General features: G+C 35.6%; 1 protein-coding gene and 1 pseudogene across 2 annotated transcripts in view; one reads left to right on the forward strand and one right to left on the reverse strand.

Moving 5' to 3' along the window:
• SLC4A10 (solute carrier family 4 member 10) overlaps positions 1 to 16,032 on the reverse strand; it is a 450,611-nt gene that overhangs the window by 75,528 nt on the left and 359,051 nt on the right. The window lies entirely within an intron of this gene.
• LOC145542501 (ribulose-phosphate 3-epimerase pseudogene) lies at positions 609 to 1,249 on the forward strand (annotated as a pseudogene).

Here is a 16,032-nt window from a genome sequence, read left to right on the forward strand (position 1 = left end):
TATGCATTAAATATACATCTAACATAAATATACATGTATATATAACAGAATTTTATTTGAAAGAAAGTTGGGAACAAAAACATTTATTAGCTAGCCATTTGATCCCATTTTTATTACTAAATCAGAGGACAGGGAAGTTTGGCGTGTTGCAGTTCATGGGGCCACAAAGCGTTGGACATGACTTAGCAACTGAACAACAACAGCAAGATATTAACAAACAGCTCATCCATGGATATTTCAGGTTATTTATTTTACAAAAATCACTAAATTAGTCAGCTCTTCTGTTAACTTACCACACTGAAGCAACAAAAACCAAGCAAACTACTAGTTCTGACTCATTTGAATAATAGGCAAATATATTTAGGACCTAACTGTTTATAAAACAAACTCTTTAAAGCTATAACTCATGCCCTTTACTTTACACTGGGGAAAATTAATCATTATTTCAAATGAAAATTTAGTCCTTGTTCAAAAATTAAAGTATTTACTAGTCATTGTTCAAAGATTAAGGTTTTAATTAGTACATTTTAAAAGAAGAAGAAATCAGGATAAAGCCTTCATCTTACTGGAAGACTCATGTAACTTGGCTCCTGGGAACCAGGATCATGATGCCTAGCTATGAGATTGACCTATCCATCTTCAGCAGCAACCTGGCCAATTCAGGGGCTGAATATCTCTAAATGCTGGACTCTGAGGCTGATTATCTGCACCTGGATACAACAGATGGGTATTTTGTTCACAACATTACATTTGGTCACCCTATGGTAGAGTCTCCAAAAGCAGCGAGGACAAGATCCTTTCTTTGACACGCACAGGATGGTTTCTAGGCTGGAAGAGTAGGTAAAGCCAATGGCTATAATAGGAGTCAATCCATATATACAAGAACCCAGGGGAATGAGATAAAGGTTGGACTTGCCATCAAACTAGGAACTACAGGTGAGTATTTGGTACCATGGGCTAATCAGATAGACATGGCCTTGGTTATGTCAGTTGAACCTGGATTTTGAGGGTAGAAGTTTACTGAAGATATGATACCAAAGTTTGTTGGTTGAGAACACAGTTCCTGTCTTTTGGCAGACAGTTAATGGTAAAACAGATCATGACACTCTCCATAACTATGCAAACACAGTGGCTAACATGATTGTGTCTGTCAGTGATATTATAAGGAATGAAGACCCCATATTCATGATAAACCTATTAAGATATATTTTCTCAAGAAGCCGCTCAGAAAAATTCTCTTCACAGGTGAAATTTCAAGGAGTCCAATGTTTCTGTTCATGAAATTTCCCTTTTATTGGAAAATAAGAATGTTGACTACCAAGTCATATTGCATGAAGCTGTACTGCTTTCCTGAGCAATTATTCACTCCAATGATTAAAACCTACTGTGCAAAATGTTCTAAGAGATTAGAAACTGGGGTGCACACCTACATTTTTAAGGATAGAATTTGAGGATGGAATTTAAAGATTGTTGTTGTTCAGTCACTGAGTCATGCCCTACTCTTTGCAACTCCATGGACTGTAGCATACCACGCTCCTCTGTCCTCCACTATGTCCTGGAATTTGCTCAAATTCATGTCCATTGAATCAGTGAAGCAATCTAACCATTTCTAACCAAATTTAAAGATTAGGGTACTGAATGTGATCCAGTAATTCCACTCCTAAGCATGTATCTGGAGAAAATATAGCCAGGAAATGGAAGCATTCCATAAACAGAGGAATGGATCAAGATGTGATACATACATACAATGGAATATTATTCAGTCATTAAAAAGAATGAAATGATGCCATTTGCAGCAATATGGATAGACCTAGAGATTGTTATCCTGAGTGAAGTAAGTTAGACAGAGAAAGACAAACATCATGATATCACTTTTATGTGGAATCTTAAAAAAATGTTAATGAACTTATTTACAAAACAGAAATAGAGTCACAGATGTAGAAAACAAACTTATGATTACCAAAGGGGAAGAGAAGAGGGATAAATAAGGAGATTAGGATTGACATACACACTACTATACATAAAACAGATAACTAGTAAGGACTACAGTGTAGCCCTGGGGACTCTACTCAATACTCTGTAATGATCTACATTGGAAAAGAATCTAGAAAAGAATGGATATATGCATTTGTATATACTGATTCACTTTGCTGTACAGCAGAAATTAATACAACATTGTAAATCAACCATACACCAATAAAAATTAATTTTAAAAAATAAAGATTAGGGCACTGAAATACCCTGTTTTTATTGGGAGGCTTGATTTTTACAAAGAGTAAAAGTATAGCTGTCTTAAGATTATAAACAGAAATGCATCTTAATGCCTAAAGAAGGCATATTAGCTATTATGAAGAAAATTATTTTTCTGCATTTATGGAAAGAATTTTCTGTTGTTTCCCATCTGTTAGCCAAAAGCAATGAAGTCCTTATGTTTCTCCTGTTTCATCACTTGTGATTTGATAAAATGAGCAAAATAAAACTAATGAAAAATATAAGCTTGAATCTGGCAGGGTGGCATGCCATATTCCTTTTGCATCTAAAACATCTATTTTTTTCCCTTTTTACTTCGTAGTCAAATACACAAAAACTATTTTAAAAACGTGTGAAGCCTAAGGGTTTTCAGGTGATCTGCTCTAAAATATAAGCACAACTTTATCTGGGTGTTTTCTTTGCTAGCTTTGCTGAAGGAGCAGATTATTCAGTGACTTTTGCCACTTTCTTAATGCCACCTACCATAAAATATTAAATAACCCTGTTGCCTTAGTTCTGAATACAAAGAAAAGTAAAATCTCTATTTGGAAGTAATATTGAGCTAAATCTTGACTCTGCCCCTTTAGGTCGATTTGACCTCTGAAAATCACACAACCTCTTTGAGCTTTTATTAATTATTATATATCAAATGTATTTTAACAATTGTGTAGGGTCATGTTGAGCCTTAAAAGAAGTACCATAATATAAGTAAAACTTCCAGTACTATTCCTAGAATTTAGCAGATGCTTAATACAAAGTAGCTATCATTTTATAAGTTTATATCATGAGTTATAAAGTACTTTGGTATAATTGAATTAAATTTATAAATCATTCTTATGACTGCTAGGACAGTACTTTTGCCCCCATTTAAAAATAAGAAACTAAAGCTCACCAGCAGTCTGGTACCATAGAGAAGCTCTAGTAGGGCATAGGATTTCTGGTCTGTACTCTTTTAAAAATGGAACCCATAGGCAACACATTCCAACAAAATAAAGACCATGTGACAAGCCCACAGTTAATGTCATACTTAATGGCAAAAAAATTGAAAGCATTTCTTCTAAGATCAGGAATAAGACAACAATGCCCACTCTTGCCACTTACATTCAAGGTAGTATCAGAAGTCTTAGCCACAGCAACCAGACAGAAAATGAAATAAAAGGAATCCAAACTGGAAAGGTAGTAATTAAACTGTCACTGTTTGCAGATGACATGACAGTACACGTAGAAAACTCTACAGATACCACACACACAAAAAAAATATTAGAACTAATCAATGAATTGATCAAATTGCAGGACATAAAATTAATATACAGAAATCTGTTACATTTCTGTATACTAACAATGAGAACCATCAGAAAGAGAAATTAAAAAAAATAATCCCATTAACAATTGCATCAAAAAAAAAGAAAATACCCGTGAATAAATCTAACTAAGGAGGTAAAAGACCTGCACTCAGAAAAAAATGATTAAGACACTGAATAAAGAAACCAAACTCAACACAAAAAAGATGAAAATACATACCATGTTCAGGGACTGGATGAATTAATATTGTTAAAATGATCAAATTACCAAAGGTAATCTACAGATTTAATGCAATCTCTATCAAAATACCAATGCCATTTTTCACAGAACTAGAAAAAATAATTCTAAAATTTGTATGGAAACAAAAAGACTCTGAACAGCTAAAACAGTTTTAAGAAAGAACAAAACTGGAGGTTCATACCTCCTGATTTCAAACTGTACTACAATGGTACAGTAATCAAAATGGTATCAAAAACAGAAACACAGGTGAATAGAATAAAGTAGAGAGCCCAAAAATGAACTCATATGTGTATTAATCTATGATGAAAAAGGCAAGAATATACAATAGGACAGAGAGCCTCTTCAGTATTAGTGTTGAGAAAACTGAACAGCTACATACAAAAGAATCAAACTGGACTATTTTCTAACAATATATAAAAAATAAACTCAAAATGGATTAAAGACATGTAAAACTTCAAAGAATAAACATTCTAGAAGAAAACATAGGTGGCATCCTCTTAGATAATGGTCTTATCAAATAAACAAATGGGACTATATCAAACAAAAAAAAAAACAAAAAACAACAACTGTGCACAGCAAAGGAACTGTCAACAAAATGAAAAGTCCACTCACTGAATGGAAAGAGGTATTTACAAATGATATATCCAACAAGGGGTTAATATCCAAAATATACAAAGAACTCATACAACTCAACATCAAATAAACAAACAACCCAACTAAAAAATGGGCAGAGAATATGAAGAGATATTTTTCCAAAGAAGATATAGTGATGACCAACAGGCACATGAAAAGATGCTCAATAACACCAATCATCAGAGGAATGCAAATAAAAACCACAGTGAGATATTACTTCACATCTGTCAGAATGACTCTTCTCAAAATCACAACAAATAACAAGCATCAGTGAGAATGTAGAGAAAGGGAATCCTCATGCTCTGTTGACAAGAATGTAAACTGGTACAGTCACTATGGAAAACAATATAGAGATTCCTTAAAAAATTAAAAATAGAACTGACCTAAACTTGAAATCAATGGAATAAGGTCATTAATGGGTTAAAAGAAAACACTTGGCAACCCAGAACTCTATAACTAGTCAAATATTCATCAAGAATAAAGGTGAAATGGTGAAGGTGATCAAAAGGTAAAAACTTCTAGTTGGAAGATGAATTCTGGGAATGCAATATACAGCATGGTGATATTGTTAACAATGCTGTATTGCATATTTGAAAGTTTCTAATTTTCTCGCACAAAAAAAATATTCACTATGTGTGGTGATGGATGTTATGATTAAACTTACTGTGATGATCATTTCACAATATAATATATATCATTAAATCATTATGGTATATACCCCCCAAAATGGAGCCCATGTAAGGTAAGGTGGGCAAAGGAAGCTTTTTTACTTAACACTGTCTTATTTCCAGTTTAACTTTATTCTGTAACAGAACCAAATGGCTAGGAATATTCTAGAACTATGGATATTGTCCCCAATGATATATATTTTATTATGGCCTCCAACCTTGTGAGGAAGAGATATTTTTTATATTCCTGATGCTTTTAAATCTCTGGGGATGGTTTTGAGAATAAAGTATACTGAAGGAAGTGAGGGGAAGGACAAAATTCTACCTACCTTCACTTCCCAACTGGGAATCCCAGCTAACAAAGTTTGCCCGAGTGAGGAAGCAGCAAACACCTTGGAAAGCCACTCGACCTGCCAGCTAAAAAACCTCAAGGTCCTCGTGATAGATGGTGTCCAATCCTTTGGTCAGGGATCTCGAACTTAGAGCCATGTGAACATGTGCCTGGTTTTGAAACTGGGGTACGCTCCCTAAAGACATCTTATTAGAATCATAGAAAGTATTTAAACTGCTACAGAGATCAAAATAATTATTTTAATATCTGCATAGGTATATGTATATATAGGCTTCACTGGTAGCTCACACTGTAAAGAATCCGCCTGCAATGTAGGAAACCCAGGTTGGATCCCTGGGTCAGGAAGATCCCTTGGAGAAGGGTATGGCAACCGACTCCTGTATTCTTGCCTGGAGAATTCTACAGACAGAGAAGCCTAGTGGGCTGTAGTCATAGAGTTAAGAAGAGTTGGACACGACTGAGCAACTGAATAGCAGCAGCTCCTTTAAGTTATTCCCCCCAAAACACCCTGCAGCCCAGCCTTCATATTATGACAACTACACCACTATCACCTCCCTTGTCCAACTTCCAGATTCCTATTTTCTCACAGCCTCATGTAAATCTGGCCACCAGGCTCGTATCACTTCTCCATTCACTTTGCTTGCTGTGTGCACCATTCTCTTTGGGCCATGGTCTCTTGTTTTCCAATGTGCTGGTACTATGTTAGTGAGGACAATGGCTTAATGTGTTACTCTATTCCTGCGAGTGCATTTACATTACAACAGTGACTTTCTGAAAGTGTTGCGGGGGGGGGGAAAGCCAATTCTGACTCCATGTTGGAAACTGTTTCTTTGACTTACTTTTATTATTATAATCATACTCCATGGCTTTGCCTGGAGGACCCTGTCTATCTGCTTGTCTGTAAACTAAAGTGTCTTTGTTCAGTTCATGGAGAGATAGTTTGTCCTTGCCCACCTGTGAATAGAAGAGATTAACACAACCTTTCTGGGCTTTCCTTGTGGCTCGGCTGGTAAAGAATCCGCCTGTAATGCAGGAAACCTGGGTTCGATCCTGGGTTGGGAAGATCCCCTGGAGAAGGGAAAGGCTACCCACTTCAGTATTCTGGCCTGGAGAATTCCATGGACAGTACAGTCCATGGGGTCGCAAAGAGTCGGACACAACTGAGCGACTTTTACTTTCACTTTCACTTTTCTGAAGGCTCACCATTCCTTTGGAGATGTTTTGCAAGACTGAAGACCCTTTCACTTTACTTCCCCACTTCATCTCCCTCTCTATTCTGCCTTTTGACTTTAGTTCCTCATTGCTTCTTTCCCTCTAATCTATAAAAGAACCTGGCATCCAGATCCCAATAAGATGGTTATTTTGAGGTGCTAGCCTGCCATCTTCTCGGTCTGCCGGCTCCCCAATTAAATTCTCTTCCTTGCCTCAACACCTCCTCTCTTGAATTCACTGCCCTATCGCACAGTGAGCAGAATGAGCTTGGACTTGGTAACAAAAGTATTAAGAAATTTGGGATAAAAATGTCAAGCTCATAGGGGAGATATTTTTGGGAGGGAGTCAGCTCTATAAGTGAACATTAGTCACCTATGCCTCCTTATCAGGACTTTCTCCGGTTAATAATATTCCTCTTCCAGAAATCAAATCCAAGGAGAAAAGGTATGTTTTTTAACCTGAAAGATTTATACATCACAGATACCAAGTAAATCATCATTGATCTTTCCTGGGTCCACACCTCTAATATTTGAAATCTCTGCAGATACTTCTCAGAGGCTTCACATTTATACAGGAAATTTGATAAAGATCTCTGTACCAACCCTTGAGGGCATAAAGAGAGCTTTGGCTTGGATTTTATGCTTTTAAAATGTCAGAAGCAGATATTCTAAATAAATAAGATAAAATGAGAAAAAAATCCCACTTTCTTTTTTTTCACCTATATTGATGAACTTAGTCCAAATAATTTTTTATCCAAACCTACAAAAAAGAAAAGAAAAAAGAACTAGAGAAAGCAATGTGAGGAGACAGAATATGAGTTTAGAATAAGAACTTCTGTTAAGTACATATTATTAAGTACTAAAATAAAATTTAGTGCCTCTGTCCTTAAGATGGAAATATTAATGCAAAAAAAAATCTTTAGGTACATAAGATAGCCTGGTGTCTATGACACTGGACTTTGGATTCTTCAGCCAGAGTTCCTGTATCATTCAAATCCACGCACTTAACTGCGTGACCTTAGACAAATTACTTAATCTCTCTATGTTTTAGTTTTCTTAAAGTTGGAATAGTGATATCAATCTACTTCATAGGGTTACTATGAGGGTAAAATGAGTTAATATAGGTAAAAGCATCTATAACAGGGTCTGGCATAAGGAAATACTAATTAGGTGTTAGGTATCATCATTGTTGTAGCGGTTATTACAATTGTGGCTACTGCCAGCTCATATATTAGAAAGTTCAATAATCCAAAGGCAAAAAAATGGGCAGTATCGGCACTTTTCCTACATTTTTTTAAAACACCTGCATAAAATGCCATCATTGGTGTTGGACTGTTTGGCTTAAAACATATTCTTCACCAAACACAGCCCCTACTATCCTTTACTACCCAAAGAAAATTATGTGCTCTAAACCACCGTAATTATATATATATAAATGGCTATGGAATGATTAGATGAACATTGTAATTAAATGCCTTCATCCAGAAATCTCTGCTTTCCTTACAAGGCTAATGAAGGTGATCAGTCTTCCTTACATAAGAAGGGCCTACGGGTGCCTTCTAGAAAACATAATTTGGTAGAACTCCCTTCAACATTACTACCAATTTTAGTACCTGAGTTGCAGATGCTCTGCTTTGCCTTTGTAAATTATTAGTACCATCCTGCGTGCACTGAACAGTAATGTTTGTAGTTCTTTTTTTTTAAGTCTCTTTGTTTATTAATAAAATAACCTTAAGAGTGCTGTATGACAAGTTAGGTATTAATACAAGGCATAAAATCAGAGAATTATGATGTATCTGTAGAAGTCAAACCTGTTTGTGTGCCTATTCATTTCTCTTTTTCAAAAAGTATTATGAATTTCAAAAAAACTAAAGCCACATTATAGAATATTTATAAAATAAAAACTGAAAAAGAAATCTCTCAGAACCCACCAGTAACTAATTTTTTGGTATATTTCTTAAGTAATTTTTCTTATGTATATTTTCAACATATTTATGAGCATACATTTCTAATCTCTTTGATATAGAACTATAAATTAATTTTATACTTTCTATTATACTTTCTAACTTTATACTTTCTATTAATATTTGCTCATTACTCTTCATAACCACAATTTTTAATGGGTGTGATATAGTTCACTCATTCTTCTATTACTAAACCTTTAATCTGTTTTCCATTAAGATAACTATGTAAATCATAGTCTCTTTTGAGTACATCTATTTCCATGTTTCAGATCTTATTCTTAGAAGATATTCTGTAAGTACTTAACACTTCTCTCTAACAAATTATTTAAACTTATAGCTATATCATATTATGCAGGAAACAGCTTTTCAAAATGTGTAAAATAACTCTGCAAAACACCAGCACTATTAGCTAAAACTAAAAACATACATTCTCCCTGAAATTCTTCTTAAACTTTTTCTCATCTGAATTTTATCTCCATTCATATAGCTAGTCTCTCCTTGGCCCCCAAATACAAATAACTTTGGAAGTATTTCTCACTCTCATGGCATTTTGTATCTTTATGTGATAGCACTTATGTCATATATAATTAGTAATTATTTGTATGATATTTAATGTTTATGTCTTTCAGTAGATAATATGCTGCACTGCAACAGAGACTCACCTGTGTTGCTACTTTTACACCCAAGTGTCTGGCACATAGCATGTAGTCTTGTTTGTTGATTCAGTGATTTAACAGTTTAAAATTGTACAGTGTTATGCTAAGAAATATATGACAGTTACTGCCTTTAAAGAATTATAATAAAAATGAAACTTTACTATTACTTTTGTTTTAATACATCATAGAAAAAAGTTCATGAGCTATAAAACCAAATGGACCTACAAAACAAAAAGGCAAACTACTGACTGGGAAAGATATTTGCAAATTATATGACTCATAAAGGGTTAATATCCAAACTATATAAACAGCTCATACAACTCAATATCCTTGACTTGTTTTCTGATCTTAATGGGAAAACTTCTAGTTTCTCACCATTAAATAAGACATTAGCTGTGTTTTCCATAGATATTCTTTAACATTTTGAGGAAGTTCACCTCTATTCCCAGTTTACTGAGAATTTTATCATGAGTGGGTGTTGGATTCTGTCAAATGCTTTTACTGTATTTATTGGTATGATCATGTGATTTTTTTCATTGATAGTCTGTTGATGGGATGCCTTACATTACTTGATTTTAGATGTTGAACCAGGCTTGCACATCTGAGATAAATTCCACTTGGTTGTCATGTATAATTTTTAAATACATCATTGGATTTGATTTGCTAAAATTTTGTTAAGAATTTTTTGTATCTATGCTCATGAGAGATATTGGCCTATAATTTCTTTTTTAAAAAATAATGTATTTGTCTGGTTTTGGTATTAGTCTAAGGCTAGCCTTATAGAACAAGTTAGGGAGTATTTTCTCTGCCTCTATACTCTGAAAGTGATTATAGAGAATTAGTATAATTTCATCCTTAAATGTTTGGTATAACTCAACAATGAACTCATCTGGGTCTGGTGCTTTCTTTTTTGGAAGCTTATTAATTACTGATCCAATTTCTTTAATAGATATAGGCCTATTCAGATATAGGCCTATTTATTCTTGTGTGAATTTTGGCATATTGTGTCTTTCAAGGATTGGCCCATTTCATCTATGGTAGCAAATTTGGGGGCATACAGTTGTTCATGGTACTAGTTTATTATTCACGGGACTTTTCGTGATGCTCCCTCTTTCATTTCTGATATTAGCAATTTGTGCCCTTTCTTTTTTTCTCTTAATTAGTGTGGCTAGAGGCTATCAATTTTATTTATCTTCTCAAAAACATATTTTAGATCATTAATTTTCTCTATTGGTTCCCTGTTTTTGAGTTCATTGATTTCTTTAATTTTTTATCATTTCTTTTCTTTTGCTTACTTTATCATTAATTTCCATTTTTTTTTCTAGTTTCCTAATGTTGAAGCTCAGATCATTGATTTTAGATATTCTTTTCTAAAAAAATGAATTTTTTGTTATAAATTTCCTTGTGAAAGTGAATGCAAAAGTGAAGTCACTCAATCGTGTCTAACTCTTTGTGACCCCATGGACAGTATCCTACCAGGCTCCACCATTCATGGGCCAAAATTTCCTTGTAAGCACTGCTTTTATGACATCCCACAACTTTTTATAAACTGTGTTTTCATTTTTGTTTAATTCAAAGTGATTACCTGTAATGTTACCAGTACAGTTCAGTACACTGATTCACAAGCTAGTACTTTCACTAGTGAACATCCATTTCTATCATTCAGCAAAGTCTTAGTGTTGACTGAAATGTGGATACCAGATGGGTTTGTAGTAACCTTTTCTGGAGTTTAGACTTTCAGTTTTAATATTAGCTAACCACTTCTGGAGTTTAAACTCCTGATCAAAATATTAGCTGTACATGGTTGTAACTTAATCTGACACATACATACACATGCTACCTTAGGGTCTAGGCTGAGTTTTAACATAAATTAATACATCATTATATATATCCAGGATATGGAAGCAGCCTAGAAGTCCATCAACAAAGGAATGTATAAAGAAGATGTGGTACATATATACAATGGAATATTACTCAGACATAGAAGGGAAGGAAATAATGCCATTTGTAGCAACATGGATGGACCAGTTATTGTCATACTGAGTGAAGTAAGTCACACAGAGAAAGACAAATATCATATGATATCACTTATACATGGAATCTTTAAAAAAGGCTATAAATGAACTTATTTAAAAAACAGGAATAGAGTTACAGATGTAGAAAACAAACTTGTGGTTCCCAGAGGGTAAGGGCGGGGTGGGGATAAATTGGAAGATTAGGATTGACACACATATACACACAGTACTACCTACAAAATAGATAATGAGTAAGAACCTACTGTATAGCACAGGGAACTATACTCAATACTCTGTAACAGCCTATATGGGAAAAGAATCTAAAAATGTGGATATATGTATATGTATAATAGATTCACTTTGCTGTACACTTGAAACTAACACAACATTGTAAATTAACTATACTCCAGTAAAATTTTTTTAAAAAACATCATAACATTCCACTTTAAGTATTTCAGAATATATCCTTAAATGTAGGTCAATTCAGAAAGAGAAATGGGGTCAGTACTTTAAAGACTGTGAACTCTCTGATAATGGTCATCACATCTCCACAAAGTGAAATATTCTGTATTTGATATGTAGCCACATGACTTTTGGTCATTCAATGCATCTTAAAGAAGAAACCATCAATTCCTGCTTAGTGCTCTCGCACTAATATGGGATGCTCATTTAAATTTCTGCCCTTTTATAGCTACTTGATAAAAAAGTATAAAAATAATTCTACTTAAGTGCTATATATCTGTAGTTACAGAGAAGAAAAGTAATAGCTAAAGGTGGATTTGAGAAGTAACATTGTTGAAAAACATTTGAGAAAGTCTTACTGATTTCTACCAACCTCCCTGGCTTTCTGGAGGCAAAAAGTTAAAAGGACAATCTCGTACACAAAAGACTCATAATCCATTAGATTAGGAACAGTGAGGATAACACAAGTAAATATTAAACGTATACTTGATATTATTGCTATTCAAAACTTTATCATAAAGATAAGAATTTTGTTCAAAAGCAAGAAGGGAAACCAAGGACAGCAAGTGTTTAGATTAAGAATCAAGAATTAGATGGGCTTTCAGAAGTTTAGTTGTTGAATATAAATTAAAAGATGCTTACTCCTTGGAAGGAAAGTTATTACCAACCTAGACAGCATATTAAGCAGAAACATTACTTTGTCAAAAAAGGTCCATCTAGTCAAGGCTATAGTTTTTCCAGGAGTCATGTATCGATGTGAGAGTTGGATTATAAAGAAAGCTGAGCGCCAAAGAATTGTTGCTTTTGAACTGTGGTGTTGGAGAAGACTCTTGAGAGTCCCTTGGATTGCAAGGAGAGCCAACCAGTCCATCCTAAAGGAGATCAGTCCTGGGTGTTCATTGGAAGGACTGATGTTGAAGCTGAGACTCCAATACTTTGGCCACCTGATGCAAAGAGCTGACTCATTTGAAAAGACCCTGATGCTGGGAAAGATTGAAGGCAGGAGGAGAAGGGGACGACAGAGGATGAGATGGTTGGATGGCATCACTGACTCAATGGACATGAGTTTGGGTAAACTCCGCGAGTTGTTGATGGACAGGGAGGCCTAGCATGCTGCGGTTCATGGGGTCGCAAAGAGTCGGACACGACTGAGCAACTGAACTGAACTGACTGGTTTATTGAGTACGTGCTATCATGTTTATTTGATTCTGAAATGTCATATAATTCAGTTTCTTAATATTAGCTTTTTAAGGGAGAAAAAAACTCTAAATTCTATGTTAAATGTGTATATTGGTTATAAGATACATTTTCAAAAATTAAAAAAATGTTAACAAACATGTTCATTTTAAACATGCTAAGTGCTATATGTGCTAAACACGGTGGGTACAAATATGTGCTAACTAGTCATGGACCTAAATTATGGAGGTTAATCTATTGGAGTTACACATACATCACACAAACACATAAAAAATTAGTCTGCTAATATATTGGATACTAGAGTAATAGATCCTCTTCTTTGTGTTGAACCAACCAACTGCAAAGATGAATACATTTCTAGTCTTTCTTTAGCTATCTTGAGAGCTTTAGCTTACTACTATATTGAAGAAATATTTCATCTTACATAAGCAGAATGATTTATTCTATTTTGCCATTTGTTAAAATCACAACAACCTAGAGAAAACTATTTCCACAAAATGATTACTTATTGCTAACGAAATATTCACCTTGATCATCTGGGGTAATTGGTATATTCTTGAAACTAGATTAACTTGACACTTGTTCTTGGCAAAAGAGGAAAGCTTATTGCTTCAAAGATAGGGTTATATATTACCACATTATAAGGTTAGGATGATAGAGGAGCTAAGAAACTCTTTTCAAAAAATTAAAGACACTTTGTTATTTGGTTGGTAAAACTATGAATTTAAAGATATCTGAATATAGGAAGCCCAAGTATAAAGAATATCTGAAATGTAGGTGCTAAATATAAAACCTCTTTTTCAATATCTCACACTTAAACAAAATATGTGGCAGCACAAGCATATCAAGCTTACAAAGATTGCAAGCTCAGATATTCTGCATCCTAGCTATGACACTTTCTAATAATTTTTCTCATAAAAACTGTGAAAGCATGAGGCCAGTAATATCAGTACAAAACCTTAGGTGAGCATAAGTATAACGATGCTTACACACTTCAGTCACTCAGTCATGTCCGACTCTGTGACCCCATGGACTGCAGCACTCCAGGCCACCCTGTCCATCACCAACTCCCAGAGCTTGCTCAAACTCACGTCTCTTGACTCTGTGATGCAGTCCTCTACTTTTTCACTTTCATCAAGGCTCTTTAGTTCTTCTTCACTTTCTGCCCTGAGGGTGGTGTCACCTGCATATCTGAAGTTACTGATATGTCTCCTGGCAATCTTGATTCTAGCTTGTGCTTCCTCCAGCCCAGCGTTTCTCACGATGTACACTGCATATAAGTTAAATAAGCAGGGTGACAATATACAGCCTTGACGTACTCCTTTTCCTATTGGGAACCAGTCTGTTGTTTCATGTCCAGTTCTAACTGTTGCTTCCTGACCTGCATACAGATTTCTCAAGAGGCAGGTCAGGTGGTCTGGTGTTCCCATCTCTTTCAGAATTTTCCACAGTTTGTGGTGCTCCACACAGTCAAAGGCGTTCAGTTCAGTTCTGTTCAGTCGCTCAGTCGTGTCCGACTCTTTGCGACCCCATGAACCACAGCACGCCAGGCCTCCCTGTCCATCACCAACTCCCGGAGTCCACCCAAACCCATGCTCATTGAGTCGGTGATGCCATCCAACCATCTCATCCTCTGTCGTCCCCTTCTTCTCCTGCCCTCAATCTTTCCCAGCAGCAGGGTCTTTTCAAGTGAGCCAGCTCTTTGCATCAGGTGGCCAATGTATTGGAGTTTCAGCTTCAACATCAGTCCTTTCAATGAACACCCAGGACTGATCTCCTTTAGGATGGACTGGTTGGATCTCCTTGCAGTCCAAGGGACTCTCAAGAGTCTTTTCCAACACCACAGTTCAAAAGTATCAATTCTTCGGCGCTCAGCTTTCTTTATAGTCCAACTCTCACATCCATACATGACTACTGGAAAAACCACAGCCTTGACTAGACGGACCTTTGTTGGCAAAGCAATGTCTCTGCTTTTTAATATGCTGTCTAAGTTGGTCATAACTTTCCTTCCAAGGAGTAAGCGTCTTTTAATTTCATGGCTGCAATCACCATCTGCAGTGATTTTGGAGCCCCCCAAAATAAAGTCAGCCACTGTTTTCACTGTTTACCCATCTATTTCCCATGAAGTGATGGGACCGCATGCCATGATCTTAGTTTTCTGAATGTTGAGCTTTAAGCCAACTTTTTCACTCTCCTCTTTCACTTTCATCAAGAGACTCTTTAGTTCTTCTTCACTTTCTGCCATAAGGGTGGTGTCATGACTTCAGCATAGTCAATAAAGCAGAAATAGATGTTTTTCTGGAACTCTCTTACTTTTTCAATGATCCAATAGATGGTGGCAATTTGATCTCTGGTTCCTCTGCCTTTTCTAAAACCAGCATGAACATCTGGAAGTTCACAGTTCACGTACTGTTAATGCCTGGCTTGGAGAATTTTGAGCATTACTTTGCGAGCGTGTGAGATGAGTGCAATTGTATAGTAGTTTGAGCATTCTTTGGCATTGCCTTTCTTGGGGATTGGAATGAAAACTGACCTTTTCCAGGCCTGTGGCTACTTCTGAGTTTTCCAAATTTGGTGGCATATTGAGTGAAGCACTTTCACAGCATCATCTTTTAGGATTTGAAATAGCTCAACTGGGATTCCATCACCTCCACTAGCTTTGCTCGTAGTGATGTTTCCTAAGGACCACTTGACTTCTCATTCCAGGATGCGAAATCTAGGTTGGTGATCACACCATCGTGATTATCTGGGTCATGAAGATCTATTTTGCATAGTTCTTCTGTGTATTCTTGCCACCTCTTCTTAATATCTTCTGCTTCTGGTAGGTCCATACCATTTCTGTCCTTTATTGAGCCCATCTTTGCATGAAATGTTCTCTTGGTATCTCTAATTTTCTTGAAGAGATCTCTTGTCTTTCCCATTCTATTGTTTTCGTCTATTTCTTTGCACTGATCACTGAGGAAGGCTTTCTTATCTCTCCTTGCTATTCTTGCTACACAAGAGAAGACTCTATACCATCTGGACATCACCAGATGGTCAATACCAAAATCAGACTGATCATATTCTTTGCAGCCAAAGGTGG

The sequence above is a fragment of the Giraffa tippelskirchi genome, chromosome 3, assembly GCF_054371585.1.
Source record: "Giraffa tippelskirchi isolate mGirTip1 chromosome 3, T2T-mGirTip1v1.2.pri, whole genome shotgun sequence".
NCBI classification, from domain to species: Eukaryota; Metazoa; Chordata; class Mammalia; order Artiodactyla; family Giraffidae; genus Giraffa; species Giraffa tippelskirchi.